Source organism: Nannospalax galili, unplaced genomic scaffold (assembly GCF_000622305.1).
Source record: "Nannospalax galili isolate Female #2095 unplaced genomic scaffold, S.galili_v1.0 scaffold54, whole genome shotgun sequence".
Classification (NCBI taxonomy): domain Eukaryota; kingdom Metazoa; phylum Chordata; class Mammalia; order Rodentia; family Spalacidae; genus Nannospalax; species Nannospalax galili.
This window is the reverse complement of record NW_008341028.1, coordinates 7,783,008-7,792,271: the sequence shown is the minus strand read 5'-3', so window position 1 is coordinate 7,792,271 and position 9,264 is coordinate 7,783,008. Positions and strand designations below refer to the sequence as shown.

The window sequence follows — 9,264 nt, the reverse complement described above, 5'->3', positions numbered from 1 at the left end:
TTTGCCCCCCCCCCCCCCGCAACTGATGTTAACTGTGTCTGTTGTTTCCAAAAGGGACCGTTCTCTCTGGGTGTCAGGGAACCCAGGTTTCAGACCCACTGCAACCTGACCAGCAAAGTGTTCTTGTACTTGGGCCTCAGTTTCCCATTATATAAAATGTGGCGCTGACTAGCTGGTCCCTAAGCGCCTTTAGAATAGGATTTTTTATTCTATGAACCTACCTGGGCTTGAACCTAAGAAATGATGGTGTTGGCAAAGCCTCTGTCTGACACTTCCATTTCTTTCATCACTGCTCATTCTCCTGTTGGATAGCTGTATCTTACAACTCTGTCATGAAAGCCTGAACTCTTGGTTGAAACTGTAAAGGTGGGATTTTTAAATGAAGAGAGAAGTTCTGGGGCTATTCTCAGTCTGCCTGAAATCCCCACAGATCAGTGTCACCTGTCTAGCTGTGAGGGTGGCCCCAATCCAAAGATGACAGTGCTGCCTGCCAGGAATGAAAAAAGTAGGAAACGCTCTAATCAATCAATAAGAAGCCTGGATTTTTTTTTAACATATAAAAAGGTTTGGTTTGCCAGGATAATTTCTCTTCTGTCATAAGTTACAGTGATCTTAAGACTCTCTGAAACTTTGTAAATAGAAAGACTTAGGCTTCTTTTTTATGGCAATTTGGATACAAACACATTTGGTGAACCAAATTCATGCTTGAAATATGGGACAGGGCAAGCAAAGCTTCAACTTACTTTGGGTCAGGTAAACTTACGAATCTAGAAGTGAACGCTGAGTAATTTGTAGGAATCAGCTTTGGGGGGCAGGGCTGGTTGGAATCTTAGAAATCATCTGCATACTCATTTATTTCCAATTTTCCTAACATTAAAAAGTGATTGTCCTCTATCCTCCCCTGCCCCCAACTCCTTAGAACATCTGGTTGATTCTGGTTCAGTGCCCACTGAAAATCCATAAGAAAAGACAAAAACCTTAGAGTATACACTAGGTAGATCCAAATAATTTGAATTATTTCTGAACTATCCAGGAAGTCCTGTGAGGTATCAGTAGTTAACTTCAGTAAGCATATGATATACAAAACAGAAATGCACTGGAAAGTAGAGAGCACCCTGGCCTACTGTAGCTTCAGGTCACCTAGCTGTGCCCACGGTGGGGCGGGGCGCTGGGGCTGCTGCTAGGAAGGACTGGGGAAGTCTGCTCATGCAGAAAGCCATTGCCTCGTCATACGGAGGCAAGGAAAATGACTGTCGAAGCAACGGGCCCTTTTTGTCCCTTCATGTCCTGCACACTGTGACTATTTACTCTCATCTTTGCTCTGAATTTCGTGACAGCCCCAAAGCCCAGCATGGAAGCCATGAAACAGCACGTGCAACAGGCCGTTCCAGCCCCCTGGGGACTTCCTCTATCTTCCAGCAGTCCTCTTTCTTTAGTTTCATACTTGGTTCGGTTAAAACGATTCTGCTCTATGGAGGAAAACTGTCCCTCATTCCTGAAGTGCTCCAAAGGAAGGCAAGGAAGCCCAGCGTTAGAGTCCGCCCTTTTCTGAAAACTGATTGCCATAGAAAAGAAGCCTAAGTCTTTCTGGAAGAGTGGAGAATTTTCCTCCTGTTCTGCCCCATTTCTGAAGGGGAGTAGAATTGTTTACCCAGTTATATGCTATGTGGCCATTTAAGTCACTGTACTAGAGAAAAATTTATGTGCTGGGAGATATTTTTACAGGGGAGAAGGAGAAAGGGATCAACTGAGGAGCAGATGAAAGCCCTGCAGCCTGAATTTTGAAACTGGATCTCTGTCAGCTTGAGGACCAAGTGCCAGCTCCTCAGCAGGAACCTAAAGAGGCCTCTGAAGAACAAAGTATAACAAAACATAGGTATGCCGATGCCATGAGGAAACCCATTATTTTGTGTGCTAACCTATCAACTAATTAATAAATAAATGCAGCCTTTGTGATATGCTCGGCATCTAGTAGCATAGCCCTGCTTCCCTTCTCTTCAGCTCCTGCCTCTCTCAAACTGCCTTCTTCTGCCACCCTCATCTTCCTGTTCTGGCTTGCTCTTCCTCACCCTCTCTGAGGCAGTACCAGCTACCTCTTCTTCTAGGGAGCCTCTCCCTGCTCTAGGCAGGTGTCCTTTTTTCCTTATCTCCTGGCTCCCTTGGGGCTCTTTAACGACAAAGACATTGGCTTTGAGGTCAGATGCCCCACACCCAGCAAATGCTCAGTGCTTGCAGAATGAATCATGATGGTGGTAAGCACAGGAACATAGTCCTTAACAGCTGAAGTTACGTAATAAGAGACTCCAGACTCCATCCTCACTGCCCTGGAACCGCCTGAAGGCAGGACTGCTTTAGAACCAATCCTGGGTGGATTTTTCAGGATTCTCTGTCTTTAAGGGCATCAGGAAGGTAAATGAGATGACATTTATGAAGTGTCACCTCAGTTGCAATGTGTTATGTGAGGGCCAATAATGAACTCACAAGGCTGCTGGACATGGTGCCAGGCTGCCACTACTACCTCTGCTCACAAAGCCAGTCACTCTGCCACGATGTTTAGCATTTGTGCCATGCACGAAGTCACAGCAAGGGGGTAGATTTCCGAAAGGAAAGTCTGCTGTAGGAATCTGGAGGATGCCTCATGTCCCATCATGAGAAGTACACAGCTAAAGGCACTGGTGGAGTGATGTTCAACGGGGATGCTGGGGCACACAGAGGCAGCTTGGGGCCATGATTAGCTCTCTAAGTAAAAGACATGGAGAGGAGTAATAGGGGTGGGAAGTGGGAGTATTTACTGTCTAATTTATTTCATCTTAAATGCATCTAGTGAGATGTATAAGGCTTATACTAATACCCTAGTACCTAAGGCCTGGGTACCGATAAAAAGACTACAAAATAATAACAGCTATGCCAGTGATGATAATGACTAAGGGGGATCAGCAGCTCACACATTCAAGTAAGGAAGTGTGTATGCACAGCTTGTGTAGACCTATATCTATATCTATCTATCTATCTATCTATCATCTATCTATCATCTATCTATCTATCTATCTATCTATCTCTATTTATCATCTGTCATCTATTATAAGCCAGGAACAGAGGTGCATCTTTACAAACTTATGAAACTATATAGTTAGGAAGTTCTATTCAGTTAGTAAGGTCAAGGTGATGGATGATCAAGTCAGTGTTTCAGAGATTCTTTCATCAATACCCAGTAGAGCATTTAGGGCCAATGACTCTGGGGGCAGGGGGTGTGGAAAGGAAAATATATTTCTTGGGAATGATAAATAAGTTGAAGAAAATTGTGCTTTCCTTTCTGAAAAATGTGAGGATTCCATGTTACATCATCATGATGACACTGGTTCTGGGAATGTGCTCACTGCCTCTGTGGAACTGGTCGCTCTAAGGCAATTCCTATCCAGAAAAACTTCAGTCCCATCTTCATCACTGCACAGACTTGTTCACTCTTTGTTCAGTACCAAGAATTACTTCTCAGAGCCTCCTGACTTTCTTTTTCTGTCAGGGAAGTATAAATTTGAAGGAAGAGATATTTGACTGAGAGAAATGTAGACTGTCTCAGGGGAAGCCACTAGCATACTCAGTTAAACACTGCCCTCAATGATGAAAGCTACTTCAAACCCTAGAGAGTGTTAGCTTTCTCAATCAGGCAAATTGGAGAGAGAGAGAGAGAGAGAGAGAGGCAAAGAAGATGGAAGAATAAAATTAGAATACTCTCAATCCTACCAAAATTCATATTTCATTTTTGTAGCCACTTTGTTGAATTGTCAGTGGCACATTAAGTAAAATAACTTCCTGGTTAAGCTCCAATCTCCCACATCAGTATTGTTTGATGATGTTCAAAAGCAAACCAGAGTCACTTCTTAATCTTTTGATTAAGACCACATATAAAGAAATCCCAAAGACCTCCCTAGATGGTTCTGCTTTGTGTTTCTGATAACCCTAAATGGAGGGCTGAACAGAGGCAAAAAGTCAGGACAGGATGATAACCTGACAAATTAAGACTGTCAGTGGGATTGTCAGTTTTAAAAGAGGCCTATGGACTACCTAGGATAAGTATCTCATGTAACAGAAGAGGGAGGGGGCCACTATATCACACAACATGGGTGAAGGAGCTACCCAGCTTCACACTCCTGGGCAAGTACCCTCTGCACCCCTGCCCTATTCAGGCAGTGGAAGCATGGGGCACTGTGGAAAACTGTTATGATCTGAATTAGCTTGCAGTACAGTCATGGGAAGAAGGAAGGCATTTCACACAGAAGGTGCATGAAATCCAGTGGGAAATGGGGAGGTCTAAATTTGATTAATATCTATTATATGAAATGCACAAAACTCAATAAAAATATTTAAAACAATAAAAATACATGAACAAGAAAAAAAGAAGGAAACTTAGAAGGCTGCTCTTTTTAACACTATGGTCATTTTTAAGGTAAAACAATCTCACTTACTGAAAGTTTACCATGTTACGGTCACTGTCTAAAGAAAATATCGTCCTTATTTCATGTCATACAGACAGGGAGGGAATGGTAAAACTTAGATTTTCTGTACAATGGCTAGTTCAGTACAGGCATGTAACCCAATGAGGCTAATCAAATGCTAGGAAACACTGGGGCCTCAGAATAGAAAGTCTGAGTTGCTACCAGGTGAGATGTTCTATTGCCTGGACCAAGGACAAACTCCAGAAACCACTAGCAGCCATCTTGCAACCCTGAGAACAGCCCACCTTGGAAAGGAGCCAACTTTGTGCATGGCACAGAGGAGAGGTGGTGAGTGGCTGGGTCACTGTGACAGCTCTGAGCCACTGCCTGGAGCCAGAATGGTCTTTGGAGTTTCAGATAGTTGAGGTTAAGTTTCTCCTTATTTTAAAAGTCTTTTGAGTTGGAGTTCTGTTACTTGAAGCTTAAACATTTTAAATGGATACAAATGTGTGGGCCAATCCAACATCGCCACAATCTAGGAGATGTTTTAGGCCAGTGGATGCACTGATCACCCTGTGCACTGGTTACTCTCATTCTGCAGTCAGTAGTGGGGTTTTCGCTCATTTCTTTCCATCAAGAGCATTAGAAATAGTCCCTCTTTAGAGTGTAAAATGTGCTGAAAGGATAAAGAAAAGAAGAAGATGTCTCCAGCAAGTCATAAACCACTTCCCATACCTACTTAAAGTTTAAGGACTGTTTTACTACTCCATGTTTAATTGTTAATGGAGAATTTAAAAATCAAAAATGCCAAGTTTGCCTTCGATGAGATGGAAAATTATGCTGCTGTAGAAGGTAACATAATGTAAAACAACCAGCATTACCAAGGTACACAAATGTTTTTGGTATGTAAAATTGCTTTGTAAAATATTTGCTCCATCTGCTGAAAGCGGCAAAGACAATTTTCCCTTGATAGCTAATGGCCCATTTCGGGTGTGTGGCAAGTGATTCGCTGCGGTGGCAGCTCTCATTAAACAGAATGGTGGAAATGCGGTGTGTAAGTCCGTACTTATGTGGCATTATCCACTCGCTGCTTCTGGAGGAGTATGTCCCTCATTATCTAGGCCTCCACCTTGCACCAGCATGCAGGCCTAGCAGTCGATTTGCCTTGAGAAGTGTTTCGTCCAACTGAGGCACATATGTTGCGCTTCCATTCCAAACCTCAGCACAACTGCTTTGCTGCGACCACAAGCGCGGGAGAGGTTCATTCCCTTTCCACTTTCCAGCACACACACTGCTGTTTCTCTTTCCCCTCACCACAGGGAGCTGTGCTTTTTTTTTTTTTTCTTTCTAGGCTCACCCTGCCGCGCTGCATGCTGGGGGTTTCAATAGATAAAGATTAAGCGCTTCTAGAAATTCTTAATTGAACTTTGCACATATACAAAAGGAGGGGAAAAAAAATCCCTCCACACCCCAGACAAAACTGCTCTCATGAAAGCCTGACTATCATTGCCCTTGGTTCTCAGTGTATCTGTGATCTCTCTCTTTAAGAGTTGTTTACATTACGCCCTGAATTACTTCAACATCTGCCAAAGGAACGATTAGAAATAAATACAGTAATCCAGGGTGGTTTAAAAAGAGAATATGTTCATGTTTGGGGAACGATATTAAAAAGTAGTTACCACAAGTGGCTGGTGACATACAATATTCTTAACATTGGGAGACAGTTTTCAAGGAGGTTATATTGTAATAAAAGAATGACAACTAGCAAATATATATGACTGCTTTAAAGATTATGCTGCATTTTAAAGCAGAAACCACGTGGTGTTTAATTAGCCATAAGTGGAAACAGCTACAGCTTTATTATTGGTGATGGGCTTCTTCCTTTCCATGTAGAAAATATGGCTGGTTGAGAAAAATGCATGAGTTGATGAAAACGCTTAACTTGAAAATTGAAGACAAAAGAAAACACACGTGCCCTTTGGACTTGATTTTTCATTCAAGTAGTTGGGGAAGGAACGAGTTCGGGACTGAAATTGAGACACCATTAGGAGTTTCTATATTTTAATTTTATTACAAAGGAATGGGCAAGCAGCACTGGTTCTTAACCAGAGTAAGGAGCTGAACCTTTTTCGGTCCTTCCACACATCGGAAGGCATGGACTCGAGGAAGATGTGACAGCATTATGTATTGATTGTCTTCTTTCTACAGACCACCGCACAGGAACAGATCAGTGAATTCCACAGTGGGCGTTTTTGTTGGGTCTGGCTCAGTTACAGAAAGTCCGAGACTTCTCAAGGGCATCCCTAGCTCACCAAGGGGCACCAAGGACAGATGATCAGAAGCAAATGGCACTGTGGCCGTCAGTGAGGAAAAGCTCATCTGAATCCTTTCCAAATGCCCACGCCTGCTCCGTGGTGTTCAACAGAGCAGGCATTTCCAAAAGGACTCCAACGGGGTCTTCCTGGATGTGAAAACACTAACCAATTCTCCTTCCTCTCATCTTTTGCTTTATTCCTTTCTTCCACGCTGTTATTGTGAAAAACTGGCAGTTAAATTCAATTGATTCAAAATATTCTGGATCCATATGGCTGCCAAGCCTGGAGCTGAAGCAGCGACAGCGTCTAGCCGCTGTTTTCAAGCATTTGCCTCTCCTCCAGTCCCCAGATGGTGGGAGTAACATTTAAACCTCCTTTTCTGTGCCTTGTACAATAGACCTTGGCACCATTTCAACTGTTTACTCCGGTAATTAACAGCTCTGATACCACAACAATTACAACTCCTACACTCTCACCACAATAATGCTATGAATTAGTGAGAGCTAATGGCTGGAAGGTAGAGTGTTTCCAGACTGAGATCTGTGCATTTTTAGAATAAAATAAAAGGTACAAACAGCACGCTTTCAGTAGACAATGATTACCTAGTAATTAGTTTACACAAAGCTTCCTATTTAATGGCAAAACGCTGTAATTAACGTGTGACAGAAAATCAAAGGGTACTTTGTAAGCATATGAAAAATTAACACTGCAGGCCCATAGCTTTATGTACTGATTAGAAGCATATTAAATCAATAGGACACACAAGCCAACAGCTTGTATAGCTGATTATTATAGGTCCTTGGAAGGGGTACCCTGGCTTTCATTTAACTGGGGGAGGCAATTTTCTTTCTCCTGTCATCGTCCTCAGGCATGGAGAAGCACCTCAGACTCAACCCTGGCAGCTCCATGAAAATAATCACTGAACTGGAAGAAAACGTTCTAAGTCATTCTCAGAGCTAAGGAAAAATATGTAAATGCTCAAGACTTTCCAATGACTGTGGTGACGTGCTGCTACACTAATTAGAAAATATGCCAACTGGAACCAGAAAATGAAGCATCCAGAATCATTTTTTTTTTTTTGGTCAGAATAATCTCTACTTTATCAAGCCTCTTTATTCAACATGTAAAACGTTCCAATTTACAAAATGGTTTCTATTTTCAAATGGTAAGAAACTAGGCTGCTATCGAGGTTTATTACTTTGGGGGGCGGGATCATCATAGGGACAATTGAATCACCTTTCTGAATTTTCGACAGCCACAATCTGGTAAAATGATAACTGATGAACACCACAGTATCTGGAAGGCTACAAGATCCTTCTAAAGAATCTTCTGAATCCCCCAAAAGATTAAATTGTATTCATTCAGTGCTTGTCTTGTATGCTAAGAACATTGCTAACTAATTCATTGTATGCTAAGAATATTGCTAACTAATTCTTAGGATTCATTTAATTCTCAGCACTTCCCCATGAGACAGGTATTATTATCCCTTTTTCCATGAAAGAATGGAAAGTTGGAGAGCCACAGCAATTTGGTGGATTCCCCCAGTAAGCACTACAGAACCTCATGAAGCCAACTACCTGCTAGTTACCCTGAATGTTCTCTCAATAGTTGAGTGTGCCACTTCAAACTAGCCTATTCCAGCTCTTACTCTGCTTTGGTGGTACAAGCCTTTAATCCCAGCACTCGGGAGGCGGATCTCTCTGAGTTCAAGGCCGGCCTGGTCTACATAGTGAGTTCCAGGACAGCTGGGGCTACAGGGAGACCCTGTCTCAAAAAGACAAAAAAAAAAGAAGAAAAAAAAGAGAATTCACCATGTAAACCTGAAATGAGACAAAACAAAGGAACAACACAACGCCACCCAAATATTTGGTTGCTTATGCAAAAACAAGTAAGTTGAATTGTTTATCTTGCTTTTTTAAAATGTTTCATCTGATTGTGAAGGTACACTATGCAGTGCTTTTTGAGAATTAACAGCCTCATTCAAATGACTATGACAGGGTATTAAATTGAGAAAGACACCGAAGGCTATCTTCCCAGGAGAATGAGCAAAAAGTGGTTATGTAGAGTTCTCATTCACATTCTCAGGTATGTGTGTGGTGAGGCAGCTGGGCGGAAGAGCTGAATTCCAGGGCCTCCTGAGCAGGCTCCCCCTCTTAGCTGAGGTGTGCACCGGCACAACTCTCCTTACCTCCCAGTTAACTGCTTTTTAGGGAAGGGAAGCAGTCTGGAGTACTAACTGTGGTCCAGGGATATTTGAGTTTCCAAAATGTGGGTAGTGGAAAATCCACCAGCGCAGCAGCACGTGGCATGGGTCACAAAGACCAGAGGGAATATCTCTCTGGTAATTCAAGGAACAGAGTCTCCTCTACATGGATTTGGTTCCTTATTCTCTACTAGTTGCTTTAGAAATTGATAGTGTCTTCTTAGAGATAAAGCAGTAATGTATCAAGAGTCAGGAAACATTCTCGTGATAAAGCATGCTACTCATGGGTCTTTCTCCAAATGGTAATAATAAA

At 42.4% G+C, this 9,264-nt stretch overlaps 1 protein-coding gene across 1 annotated transcript in view; it reads right to left on the bottom strand.

Moving 5' to 3' along the window:
• Iqch (IQ motif containing H) overlaps positions 1-9,264 on the bottom strand; it is a 222,292-nt gene that overhangs the window by 65,401 nt on the left and 147,627 nt on the right. The gene's annotated exons all lie outside the window — the stretch shown is intronic.